Raw genomic sequence first — 12,160 nt, 5'->3', positions numbered from 1 at the left:
TGTCTGCTGGGTTTAAAGAAGGAAGGACCGTTCCTGTTTGTTCCAAAGAATGCACAGCCACCAACACACCCACATTTGCCAAAAACTTGAGCTGACACTTTAGTTAATTCTTGAGGCCAAAGAAACCATAAACGCTTGGTTTTCTCGTCATGAAGTTTCAAGAACCTTTAATGATGAATAAATTATGAAAATCTAACAAATAACTGGAAACAAAACTAGAATAACAGTCAATTAAAAAATACTCTGTCAAATTAGGTGTGCATACACTGCAAAAAGTGAATAAAAATTTCCAAAACAATGGCAAAGCAGATAAACAGAGAGGAATGGAATCAGAATCTTACAACAGTTGAGGATAAGATAAAAATATTCAGGAGAGCAAACATGTGAATGGGACAAGTACAGCTCCTTCCCGAGTTATGGTAATTCATATGACAACAGTATTACTACTTTACAACAGTGATAATGAGAATACACATTTAGCAACAACTATATTTTCAATTATGAATTTAAATTTGTTCTAAGACATGGGATACTCAGTATGATATTGTCTTGTGAATGCTGGGCATTCAAGCAGCAGCAGCTTTTCGCTTCTCCTAGTCTGATACTATTCTTTTTGGTTACCCTCCTGTATCTATGTCATGCTTTTAAGCATCCACCATATCTATGAAATGCCCATCTGTCTCTACTGCTACTGGTGAGAAGGAAAAGGCAATTATTCTTGAGGAGAAAATCTGCAAATGATGATTTTAACCATCTTAAAGGATAAGTTAATTAATAATGCTGTCACGTTTCTGGCATTGCTAAAATCCACTGTCACAAAGAAAAGAGTTGGGCTGACTGATGGCAAGGAGAAATTAATTGTTAAGTGTACTGACAATCACTCCTTGACCTGCTGACAATCCAGGCTGAGGCAAAATATTTTTTAGAAACCACTGAAGAGCTTGCAAATGATCCTACATATAAGCAGTACTCCTAATTTAATATTTCAACATTCCTCATTAAAGAAAACTGCAAAAATCTACAATCCAAATACAGTACTGTGCATGTACAAAACATACATCTGGCATTAGCAAATGCCAAAGTGATGGCAGTGAAAGGCTGTCTGAAAATGTTAAAAGATATCAACTGAATATTTTTGTGGAATTTTGTCTTTAAAGGGTATAATACTTAGAGTATATTCATTATATATTTTTTTACACAATAAAAAAATTTTAACAAAGTTTCTACTTAAACACAGAAAAAGAACATCAAGTCAGTCAAAAATCAATGAATTAAAAGATCCTCAATCATTTATGCATTCATTTTTACATTTAGCCTGCAGATTAGATGCACAGTAAAGTATTCCATCAATGAGTCCTGTTATCGTATGCTACAGCTGACGATATGGCTGAGGCAGATACCAGTGTTGAAAGAGTATGGCGGGTGCCTAATACCATGGGGGTCTCTCCAAAGGCAAGACAACCACTACACAGGCCTCAATAGATTTTAGCCCACTAGAGGAAACAACAACAGGTTGCCTGGAATATGGGACTGCCACATCTTCATGTACTGTACAGAAGTTGGTGACAAAGCAGGAGTAGGGGGTGGCAAACAACATGCACACTTAGGTCTATCCTGGGAATAGTTAGGCATGCACATCTGGGTTGGCACAGTTTGCGGAGAGCACATGTTCGTCGCCTACTTAATGTGCATGACCCCCTCTGACCAAGCCAAAGGAGAACAAGCAAAAAATGGGCAAGGACTGATGGGAGGGAGTTTGGGATGACATAGCCAAAAAGATCTGGCTGTGTCAACGTTAAAGCATCCCAACCCACCTTGAAGATGCCAGTGAATGTCTGGCCTTCCACTAATCTCACCAAACCTCTACCACTAGGAAAGAAACCAAAACAAATTCACATGAAAATACTAACACAGAGGGCATAAAACAGCCATACACATGCTTAAGCTGTTCATATAGCTTTCACTGTCCACTTTTCTTGTTTAAATCCACACAGAAGAAAAAACACAAACACCATACCTATATTCTAAAAGACTAAAGAAGCTTAAACTTGACAGTCAGAACACAGCAAGACATCTTAATTCAACCACAGCCAACAAAAAATACAGCTGGCTTACAGAAGGTGAATGAGGCACTCACCCCAATCATCCATCTACCACGAATTGACCACTATGCCAAAAGCTTCACTGATTGTTTCCAGCTCATCCTGAGTAATACATCTACATACAAATTAGAGAACATTTTGGAGGAAAGGCTAAGAAAAAGTAAAATCAGCAACTGTCAATTTGACTTCACGCCAGAGAGGCCACAAAAGAGAAAATGTTTATAATGAAGCAATTTAGGATTAGAACTGTTTATAATGAAGTAATTTTAGGATCAGAACTATAGGAATAGAATCTCAAGAAAGCATTTGACAAGGGTATGAGGGCCAGCAATTAGAGGGGCACTATAGATAGAGGATACTGGAAAGAATCATTGAGCTAGTGATGTTACTGTACAATAGAACCAGATCTACACTAACAACTTGCTGTGTTGTTAATCATAAAAAAGGAAACTGCTGGTGTCCACCAATGATTAACTGTGAGTCTTCTGCTGTTTATCACAGCAATAGAAGATGCTACAAAAGGGTTCCAAAGAAGCCAGAGAAGGACACTCCCGCAAACTGCTATATAGTATTCAGATGATCTAGTGTTAACAAAAGAATCAAAGGATGAGGCTGAATAAGGATGCTGTGGGAAAGATGTAAGAGTGAACTTGGTACAGTACACTGAATGAAATTAAATGGAATTATAAGAGATGCTCAGGATGCCAAATAGACAAGTACGTAATGGGAAATTTTTAAAACAAAAAAGTTTGAAGTAAAAATGAGGAAGAAAGTGTGTGTGAAGCACCAAGCTGTGGTGGAAGGGCAGGTCTTATCAGAGGTAGAACATATTGGTTATTCACTTTTCTTGTTCAAATCCATGTTGAACAAAAAACAAACACATACATACATATTCAAATCAAATCAATAAAAACACAACGATATCTTAACTCAATCAAAGGGCAGTAGGAAAAAAGATTGCTGGACTACAAGTGAATTAGCATATCCAATTAATAAGCAGAGCAAAAACTTCTGATCCTTGCATAAAGATTGTTGCTATTCTATGTGGCAGAAATATGGGCACTAATAAGGAACAAGGAGGTGATTCTGAAAAGGTTTACTTAAAAATACTTAAACTTGTGGCCAGAGAGCAGATGGAAAAATATGGAAAAATATATGTACAAACAGTGATGAGTCAAGTTGTTGTACAATGCCTGAGATCTCATATACTGAGATATGTTTAGCCATGCAATGAGGAAGAAATGGTAAACAGTTAGAAAAGTATTGAATATGGAAGTAACACGACTGAAGACCTGTAGGAAGGCCAGGGCACCACAACAAAGGGAATAAATGAAGACCTAGATAAGACTAGGTTAGAATTCAGAAAGAGAATGGAGAAGACAGAGGAGCGCTGAGAAAACTCTTTTCTTACCCTGGCCATGACCAACAATAAGAGAATTCTTTGTAATTCATTGGTCTGTCTTACAGAGCCCTGGGGGGACCATGAGAGTGTAACTCCTTTGAGGACTTACAGCAGCTACCAAAAATAAGTTTTTCCCACATCATAACCTGTTTTGTCATTGGAGTAATGGCTGAGAGTTAATATCTCTCAAAACTGACTTAACAGTGATAGAATACTGCTTTGACTACTGAAGAATGTCATACATTAATGGTGGCCTTCATCCATCAGTTCAGACGATTAAAATTCTTGTAACTGATCCAACTTACTTTGATAATTCATGCAAAGGACATGCACTGATAAATGAGACAACTATATAATCTCAGTAATAAGCCCTTCCTCCTAAAAGCAGGTATTTTCAGAGGAAACAATATGTAGCCAATTCATATGACTATTTCATCCTTACATATACTGCACAGACTAATCTATGTCTAACTTACAAGCACTCTCATGCTTACTTGAAACTAAAGTTCTTTTATTCTTACACTCAAGCTGTACTATCAAACTAACACCTTATCATACACTAATATCACCAATCTCTCCTCTTCCATTTTCTTTCTATATGAAAAAATACTGATATCTGTTGTCTACAACAGCCTTTTAACCACATTGTCATCTTTTTACCTTTTCAATCTTTTTGCTTAAAATGCATCAGAAAGGCAGTTGAAGTCATAAACCCCAACTCCCTGAAAGAGGGGTACTACTTAATGTGTACTGTACCATGTAATACACTCTACAGCAAAGATGATACTAACCACACTTTTCTGTGTTTCTATCACTCAAAGCTTAGCTGTCAAACTTCTGTAACTTTACTCCAATTTTCATCCCCCATTTAAGAACAAATCTTTCACATCAACCCTATACGAATCTAGATGTGACCCTGTGGTCCTGTAAAACTTATATTAATGTACAGTATATAATGGTGATCACACAGTTAATTAATGTCTTCATACATTCTATTTTATATTCCTTAGACACTTTTACATTTAATCAGTTCTGCAGAGTTACTATTGAAACTCCTTGACTCACTTGCTCTGAAGGGGCAAAAAATTATTGAATCTTTGGATCACTTATGATAATGCTGTGTCATCCAAAATCCTGTGTCAGTCACTGGTGACACACTGACTGGACATCTTTGGTGATTTTTAATTCCATATTTGACTCTGTTCTTGGATTTTGCTCTTTTAACATACCACAGTACAATTCTTCTACTTTGACATGAAACCAGAATGAGTATTACAGCATGAATAGTAACTACACATATGGCAAACAGCACATTACTGCTTAACACATTCTAGTTCTGGGACAAACAATACTTGCAAAGGCCAAGTGATTGAAAGGATTAAGTGCAATGGACTTCCCTAAACAATTTAATAAATACCAAACTCTTCAAAAACACAAATGAGCAAATGCACTTATAAAAATTTGAATGCCTAACTATGAATAGAGGATGATGAATCCCATGCGCTTCAATTTTTATTGGCTTCAAAAAATCAAAACAGATAACTACATGGTGAGGACTTGCCCCTATTGCCACAAAGCATATTCAAAATGCATACCATATTTCTAAGTACAGTTCCAGCTTAATAAAATGCATAATTCCCATCATCATCAATGTTTGTTCATCAGATGTTTCCTTTAGCAAACGAAAAGGGTGGATGTCAAACACCCATGACATATACAGCATTGATTAAAACTAATTATGGATAATATTCATTCAACTTCATAGACTAAGCATCATCAAAACTCTCACAACAGATGTACAAGTCATGACATAAAGTGGTATGCCAGATGAGTTTTGGATCCCCAAGATATCTCAACGAACTGAAAAGTGACATTTATGGTATAGCCCTCCGGCACTGCATTTACATCAAAAGTACTTAGATCTACTAAAACCTTCCCTTAACAGTCTTACAAACAACTTCCAATACCTGTACTCCAAAACATCATCTCCCATATCTTGTTAAAAGGCTGTGGTTATACTACAATTAATATACAAAAATAAAACTACTGAACTTACTTGTGTTGTATAACCTGCATGTCATGATAAAGAACATCCATACTGGTAGCAGCATCCACATATACAGGTCCCAAAGTAACAGCAGCAGCTTCTAACCAAACATCTGAATAAAAATCACTAAAACCAAGGCCACCACCCATTCCACTGGTTGATGTACCACAGGTTGAAGCAGCTTCGCCTCGTCCACCACCTTCTTTCAAGCCATGCTGGCCACAAATGTAATTTCGGGCACTAATATTTTGAATATGAGCAGTAATGCCAGACCTTGTGTGCTGTCCATGAAGATTACATGTTGCTATGCGAATAGGGTACACCTGTTTGATGAGAGAAATACCTTTGTCTGATACCTCACACACATAAATTATTGAAATAAGAACTAAAACCACCCATTTCAAGAGGAGTAATGAAAAATATAAATACTTAATTTAAGATTTTTTTTTAAATACTTACCTCTCCATTATATAGCTTTTATTTCCGAGCCAGTGGGAGTTCAACAGATTAAACAAAAAACGAGCACACTGGGTTTTCTATGAATATCCTTCTTCTATCCATCTACTTCCCCAACCCACCACCAGGGGATTAACGGGTACAAACACCCATAGCCTTCAGGGTACTTCTGTCCACTTTCAATGTGGGGAGGTAGGGAGGGCAATTTATATAATGGAGAAATAAGTATTTAAAAAATAAAATCTTAAATTAAGTATTTATATTTTTTAAATGAACCTTACCTCTCTGTTATATAGCTGATTCTCACATCTGAAACAGAGGTGGGCAAAGTGAAAATCAGCAAACCCTTAAAAGCTACTTAGTAAAAAAATATTTATACAAAAGAGTTTGTTTTATCCAGTGAATTCAATCCATAGGCTATTAATGTTGTCTTAGGAAGATTGTCACTCAGGTAAGAGATCCTCACCATGAAGATAGCTGAGGTCTCTTTGGAGGGTGGGCCCTTCAGCAGGAGGGGTAGGGTTACTGTGACAAAACCCAGCAGAGCCAATTATGAATAACTAACAAGTATGTATATGTACAAAACAGGTATACTTCTAATACTCAACACTGCATACCTCCATGCTTTCCAGATATCACAATCAGGGTTAAAATGCAGTAGACCAAAAAAGCCTACCTATCAATTCAGGACATAATATCCCCTGCACAAACCAGAGGAGTTAATGCTCTGCAATAATTGTATTTAATCTCTATACCTTGAACATAAGCCAAAGCAAGTACAAGATTACCTTGCCATTGAGTGACCTGAATATCTTATCCAAGGATAAGTTCCCAAATTTAAAAGTTGTAGCCATTACTCACATATCCAGTGGCTTCCCTTCCATTACAGATAGAAATTAGCATGAAAGTCCTTAATTAAAGACCCAATGAAAAGGACAATGCACTCTACGGTTATGAAAATCTGGTTCCCATATCACTCAAGACACAACCTTTACATCACTCAAGACACAACCTTTACATCAGGTTTAATTCTGTTAGCGCAATTCCAACAATCCTTACAGACAGTACTGGACCCCTAAGGAGTCAAGTTCCTCAAGCCCTAGTGATTCCAGGCTAGGTAAAGATACTGTTGTAGGTAAAGACCTAGCCCAAAACTGTACTTAGCTCAAACTAAGGCAAAGATAATTGAGTTGTCTTAGCAAGGCCTATCTTATCTAACAAAGCCTGTGGCTCTCTCACTCTTTAGCTGTGCCTAAGGCCACTGTGAAGTTTCAATAGAAACTTCTTTACAAGGAGCTAGTTCTAAACAGTTCAAAGGTTGACAAAATAATAAACTGAAGAACCACAAATAGATTCCAAGGTAAAGTACATAGCAGAGATCTCGGAAATTCCACTTTAACACCTTGAAAAACATCTAGATTCTTTGTCCTCAGACAACCCTATGGACAAACCCAACATGGACCTTTAGCTTTAAAAGCTGCTATCAAGAGGTTTCCTCATATTTGAGAAACAACATAAACCTTACCATGTTGTTTATAGAGGTATCGGTATTGGAAAAACCCTTTAATGTGGGACCATGTCTTAAACTCTGACCACTGGTTTTGGAAGAATCGATTAGTAGATTCTCTCCCAGCATGGATAATGGCATTACTGCGAGATCCCACCTTGAGCTCACCAGAACCAAGGACCATACCAGGCAGTCATCTGTAGCTTGTGGGATGTGAGACAAACTTTCACCTCTCAGTTGCTGGCATCCATCACTGAAAGAAACTGAAACACAGCCTTTCCTGGTCACCTGGGGTAATCAACACCAAGATACAACTTACAAGTTGCCCTAATTCGCCGATGACTTCCTGAAACCCAGCAAGAGTAGGAAAGCATTACAGTCTAGGATTCCCACGGAACAGCTTGGTTTCCCTGCCCAAGCTAGAGGACTTTGCTCTGGTAAACCAAAAATTGGAAAAAAGACAACTTCCTTTAGCCTCAAACAGGTCCATAACAGGGGATGCTCACAGCACACTAGCAACAGCCAGCCTTTGGATGTGGAGTACCTTCCATTACTATTATTTATCTCAGTGACTGGGTACATCCACTAAAGTTTTCATAATGATTATTTACCTCCAGCAAAGGTAATAACCAGAGATAGGGGAAATATGTGATGACATAAAAAATATTTTTCCACATAAATTAGTGTTTTTTGCAAAAAAGAAAACCTAAATTATGATTTTTGCTAGAGATATACCTCAAATGGTGTTAATAACAACACTTTATCCAATCTCTGCAAGTTTTATTATAAAGGAGTTAAAAGTTAATAGATTTTGGTGAAGGATGCCAGGAGTTATGGGTTTATACTGTACACTGCACCACTGACAGAAAAGAATATTTTCTGCTTAATTTAAATAAATACTGAAATTATTTGTAACTGAAATAATTAGATGTAAATCAGAAGACTGAGAACTGCTGTCATTCTGACCCATCAGTGGACAGACAGGATGTGGATGACTTGCCACATCTGCTACTGTAGCACGGACATGTATGAGACAGGGTGGTAGCCTTGCATCCACGGCTTGGCCCAGCAGGCTGTCAGCGTCTCACGCACACAGCACTTAATCGGCAACACCCTCCCTCGCTATCCACACACAATCTTCTGCCTATATGAGTTATTGTTTCCCAGCTTTTATAACAAGCAGCCTATAAATAACAATTTCTAGTGATAACTTGAGAGGAAAGAATGTATACTGGTATTGGTATATTATAATTTCTGCACTCTGCTGGTTTTTGTGCTGCTCCCCCTGGTGCGATGCCTTTAGTCCTTCCAGCCCATCATCTTGGGTCATCTCCTGTTCAGACTACGACAGTACCAACAACTCCTGTACAGAGTTCGTCTGGTCCTGTGATGTCACAGCTGTCTTTGGGTTCTGCTATGATGTCATCTTCTGGTGCTCCAACTGCGAACTCTCTTGTTCAGGCTATGTTTGACACAGTCGATTCAGTCCGTTGACAAAGATATGGACGTGTTCTTAAGAGAAAGCGAAGTAGATCTCCCTCTTCATCTGCACCCTCTTCGTCTTCTCCTCCTGTTCGTTCCTCCTTCAGACATTGGAGGATTAAAGACTTTGTTGCTGATCCTCGCCCCAAGAAGCAAAGAACCATTGCCAATTCTTCTTCGTCTTCAGACCACGTCCGTGACTCTCCCTTACATGTACGAGTTCCCATCGATGATGTGTGTCGTCTGTCTGCCCCTCACCTTCAAGAATCTCGTTCTGAAAGAAAGCTACAGTACAGTAGTTCCTTCTTCTCCAGTTCATCCTGTGCAGGTTCGGAGAGGAGATGACAAGGCTCTGATCAAGAAATCCTAGGTGGTAGATCCTTCTTCTGTTCTTCCTGCGCACGTACAGAATTTGTCACATCTGCGTCCATGCTCTCGTCTATGGATGTTGTCTCCACATCATTCTCCTTCTCGTCCAGCTATGAGGGACATTCTTTCACGGTCATGTTTCCACACCCGCCTTTCCAGAAGTCCAGTTAGCTCTAGGCCTTCCAGACATTCATCTTACCTTTGCTCTAAGTCACAGTCACCCAGAAGAGGTAGTGATTCCTCCCCTGATTCTCATGGACGTGGATGTGTAGTTAGGCGCAGTCACAAAGACAGAAATGGACGTGAGGATAGACACGGCTGTGAGGGTGGCTACAGCCGCATTTCTACACCAAGTGGGTTGGGCATGCAGGCTCACCGTTCTTCGCCTCAATGACGTACCTCATCGCGATCTCCAAGGAGAGACATTTGTCTTCTGGAGGCCACAGACGTGACTACTGCCCTCCAACACAACAGGATGATCACGTCCATCATGCGAGAAGGGGTCTTCTGCGTCTTGAACCAGTGATCAAGACCCCACACATCCCTCTACATCTTAAGGTGTTCAAGCTCCCGTAAAAGTGTTAGGACCTGATAGATCTTATGACATGGTGCTAAACCCTGCGGATCCATTGGCAGAGGCAAACAGGAATCCTTGTGACCAGGAAGTGGAGGATTTGGAGAGTCAAGAGTTTCTTACTTCTCATTCATGAGTTCAATAATCTTTCTAAGAAAGCTGTGACTCGTCCTGCGATCACCCTGACAGGTATAGAAGCTTTGCTAGGAATGAAGAAAGACTCAAAAACATCTTTTGAGTTACCTTGCTCTAGCCATGCAGCCTCTGTCCTAAATCAAGTCAATTCCTTGATTTTGGGCCAGGATAACTCTCTTTGTTCCAGCAGGTCTTTCAAGTTTCTTCCTCCTCCTCTTCTTCATCATAAAAGGTATTATGCAACTCCTCTTGTGCCTCTTCTAAACAGACAAGTCAACTCCGATGTTGTTCGGTTGAAGTTGGGGCTGGCCCTAGATCAGGTTAGGGTGGACAGTCCTTCCCTTTTCAAGAAGCTGCATCTTTGGAGTCGACTGCCTCTTCTGCCTTCCAGACTCTTGGCTTGATTTGTGGTCAACAGCAGTAGCCAGAATTTCTTCTTTTCCATGAAACAGTTAATAGTGTGTCTTACATCAGACTGTTGCAATCTGGTGCTAAGGCCATACCGTACCTTACCCATTTAAATGCGAATTTATGGGCTAATATCCTGCTGATGAGGAGAGACGCAGCCCTCTCCAAAGTAGCTAGGTCTGTCAACGTTGACTCTTTCCTATCCTTAAGGAATGTCTATATCCTGGGCTCCCAGCTACTTTTCCCTAGGAATCAGCTGGAGGCAGCTGTCGACAGGCATCGAGAAGACAATAACGATCGTCTACTTCAACAGGCAGTGACTAAGTCAGCAGGTCCCTCTTGCCCTAATGTCTCAAGACAGAATCCACTGCCTCCTCCCAAGAAGTCTTAAAGACCAGGTCCTACAAGCAAGACTTCTCAACCTGCTTTGTCAATGAAGAAGTCTGCCCAGCAACGTAACTTTCAGTCTTGCTCTTCCAAGCCAGGAAGGGGAGCTAGAGGCAGAGCTAGGGGAGGTAGATGATGGCGTGGGCGTCCCTCCCCACTCTTTGCCACCAGTGAGGGGGATGCCTGGCGAACCATTGGGATACGCTGCAGATTTCTGTGGTAGAGCCATGGGTAATTGGCGTCCTTCAGGTAGGATATCTACGTGTACTACCTTTCCACTTCACCCCTCCCCTCTCCGACCATCCTCTCCTTCACCTCACTTAGTCCAGGGCTCTCAAAAGCACCTAGCTATCCAAGAAGAAGTGAGGAAGATGATGGAGAAGGGAGCAGCAGAGTAAGTCAACCATCCTTCCCTGAATTTCTACAGCCGAGTCTTTCTAGTCCCAAAAGCCACTGGTGATTGGAGGCCAGTGATAGACCATTCAACTTTGACCCTCTTCATCTGGAAGACAAAGTTCAGAATGAAGACTCCTCAAACATTCCTAGCAGCTCTCAGAAACGACAACTACAAGCTTACTATAGATCTGAATAACACTTACTTCCAGATCCCTATCCATCCCTCTTCCTAGAAGTTTCTTCGCTTCTTCCTTCTTAGCATTCAAGAGGAACTTATCTGTTCACAGGATTTTGAATGTGGGTTCTTGGCTTCGCCAAACCACTTTCAATCCTTCTACCTGAGGGACATTGCCCACAGGTCCTTGAACACTTCCCTTGGGTCTGGTGGTGGCTGCTCAACAAGATGTGTAATTCATCCAGTGCCCCTAGCAGTTTTGTATCTTGAGCAGCATCAGAAATTGGCTACATATGCTAGAAATCTGCAACTTAAACAGCGCCAATTGGGAGATGTCCTTGCTCCAAAACCAAAGAAGTCTAGGACTCAAATTCTAGCGAAGGAGCTTTGTAAGGCCATGCTCTCAGCAAATATTCCATGGATTAAGGCCAAGAATCCAATGTTCCAAGGCTTTCTTGAAGCAAATCTTGGGATTTCACTGCCAGATCAAACTACAATCAGAAAAGTTTACCTTCAGGAATGCTACAATTAGGCAAAAAAAGAAATCCAGACATCACTGTACAACTATCCCGTATGGGTTGGTGTGGATGAAACAACTGATGCATGTGGATGATATGGTTAATGTGCTAATTGGAAAACTGGAGAGTGAGAAGTACAATCCACCATTTCTTGCAAATTGTGCATTTATTGATAAACCTAACTTGTCTTCCATTTCTCGGA

General features: G+C 40.0%; 1 protein-coding gene across 1 annotated transcript in view; it reads right to left on the bottom strand.

Moving 5' to 3' along the window:
• Positions 1-5,560: 5,560 nt before the first annotated feature.
• Positions 5,561-12,160, bottom strand: part of LOC136833766 (bridge-like lipid transfer protein family member 1) — a 110,902-nt gene continuing 104,302 nt past the window's right edge. Inside the window, exon 22 of the mRNA XM_067096010.1 lies at positions 5,561-5,874. The gene's annotated coding sequence lies outside the window, so the exon portion shown is untranslated. The remainder of the gene's footprint in view (positions 5,875-12,160) is intronic.

Source organism: Macrobrachium rosenbergii, chromosome 52 (genome assembly GCF_040412425.1).
Source record: "Macrobrachium rosenbergii isolate ZJJX-2024 chromosome 52, ASM4041242v1, whole genome shotgun sequence".
Lineage (NCBI taxonomy): Eukaryota > Metazoa > Arthropoda > Malacostraca > Decapoda > Palaemonidae > Macrobrachium > Macrobrachium rosenbergii.
Note: the sequence above shows the minus strand (reverse complement) of the source record. Positions and strands in the feature narration are given on the sequence as shown.